The following is a 2483-nucleotide window of genomic DNA, read 5'->3' on the forward strand; positions in this document are numbered from 1 at the left end:
TCTCTCTCTCTCTCTCTCTCTCTCTCACTCTCTCTCTCTCTTCCGCGCACTGTCGTTAATTGTTCTAGGGTAGCGGCGACCGACACGTGAGCCACCTGGCGACGGACCAGCGCAACGAGCTGCTCTTCACCGCTGACAGCACGGGTCAGATCAGCGTCTTCTCCATCGCCGACTACGCCTCCCCCTCCTCCTCCGCCGGGAGAGAGGACCGCGGCGGGGAGAGGGGGAGAAGGAGAAGGGTGCCTCCGCTCGTCGTGTCGTGGCGCGCACACGTCTCCTCTCTCACCGGCATGGAGATCGCTGACAGGTATACAGAGGGAGAGGAAGAATGAGGAGAGGAGAGAGGGAGAAGGAGGGGGAGGGGTAGGGGAGGAGGAGAGGAGGGAAGGGAGGGGAGGGAGAAGAAAGAGGGAATGAAAGAGGGGAGATAGGATGGGAAGGGGGGAGGTGGAAAGGGAAGCGGGGGTGAGAATGGGGAGGGGTAGGGAAGGAGGAGAGAGTAGGGAAAGGGGGAGGGGTGAGTCCTACTGGGTGATTGCTCCATCTGCCTGGTTTGATTTTACCGGTTTTCCTAGTTTGAGTTCGTTATCACGAACACGCACATGTACTCTACTGTATGTAGATGTATGCAAGAGCTAATAATTATTATCTCTATCCTTGAACCATATTATTAGCTTTTGATGTATAGTGTAAATATTTTCGTGGTGATATCCGGGACACTTATCACATCTGTACGAATACCATGTATTTCTCACTCGTTCCTTCGTGCTACGCTTTTACTTTTAACTTGGAATATTATCACGCATTTCTCCCTCGTTCTCCAAGGTACTGCACGGCCATGTCTTGGACCTTGGCTGGGCTGTCACCATATAATTATTTACGCAGATGGGGTCGTTGTCGTATCAGGTACTACAGATATGTACCCGAGGTAGTTTTAGGTTGTTTAGTATTATGTTTATATTTTTATATAATTAGGAGGTAGTTTTAGGTTGTTTAGTATTATGTTTATATTTTTATATGAGTTGTTTTATATGTTTAGGGTTAGGGTTAGGGATAGGGCTAGGGTTAGGGTTAGGGTTAGGGTTAGGGTTAGGGTTAGGGTTAGGGTTAGGGTACACTTCTGTAGTACAAGTCTGGTACACGTTGTGTATACATATATGTACCTCGGGTACATATCTGTAGTACCTGCATGATACGACAACGACTCCTTTAGCTATATTTACTCCTCGTTCTCTCAATTAAGTAACGCATTCCATCGCATGTGCGTTCGCATGGCCACGTCTCGCTTTTAACATGGATTATTACTACTCATTTCCTCGCATTCTACGCAGGTACCGCAGGCTGGTATCTTGCTACCTTTAGCTTCTTCTGTCCTTACCTTTAATCTAAGTTACTATCACATATGTCTCCATATTTCTCCTCCATTCCTTCAGGCTGGTATCTTGCTACCGTTAGCTTCTCCCCTCTCATTCCTTCAGGTAACGCATGTATCTCTTCACGTATCTCTCTCCTCATTCTATGCAGGTACCGCATGCTGGTATCTTGCTACTTTTAGCTTCTTCTGTCCTTACCTTTATACCTACTAAGTTACTACCACATATTCCCACACATATTTCTCCACGTTTCTCCTCCATTCCTTCAGGTATCGCAGGCTGGTATCTTGCTACCGTTAGCTTCTCCTGTCCTTACCTTTAATATACGAGTTACTACCACATATTCCTCCACATGTCTCCACATATTTCTCCACATTCTTCACTATTTCTCCTCCATTCCTTCAGGTATCGCAGGCTGGTATCTTGCTACCGTTAGCTTCTCCTGTCCTTACCTTTAATATACGAGTTACTACCACATATTCCTCCACATGTCTCCACATATTTCTCCACATTCTTCACTATTTCTCCTCCATTCCTTCAGGTATCGCAGGCTGGTATCTTGCTACCGTTAGCTTCTCCTGTCCTTACCTTTAATATACGAGTTACTACCACATATTCCTCCACATGTCTCCACATATTTCTCCACATTCTTCACTATTTCTCCTCCATTCCTTCAGGTACCACATGCTGGTATCTTGCTACCGTTAGCTTCTCCTGTCCTTACCTTTAATATACGAGTTACTACCACATATTCCTCCACATGTCTCCACATATTTCTCCACATTCTTCACTATTTCTCCTCCATTCCTTCAGGTACCACATGCTGGTATCTTGCTACCGTTAGCTTCTCCTGTCCTTACCTTTAATATACGAGTTACTACCACATATTCCTCCACATGTCTCCACATATTTCTCCACATTCTTCACTATTTCTCCTCCATTCCTTCAGGTACCACATGCTGGTATCTTGCTCTACTGACCGGTGCGTGAGACTATGGACCTTCGACGGTCACTACATCGGGACGTTCGGCCGGCCGGCGGCAGCTGCGGGGGCGGGGGCATGGACGCTGTGTGACCCCACGACCTACGTCCACCCTCGCGTCCCCCTCG

The sequence above is a fragment of the Priapulus caudatus genome, unplaced genomic scaffold, assembly GCF_000485595.1.
Source record: "Priapulus caudatus unplaced genomic scaffold, Priapulus_caudatus-5.0.1 Scaffold822, whole genome shotgun sequence".
In the NCBI taxonomy this organism is placed as follows: Eukaryota; Metazoa; Priapulida; class Priapulimorpha; order Priapulimorphida; family Priapulidae; genus Priapulus; species Priapulus caudatus.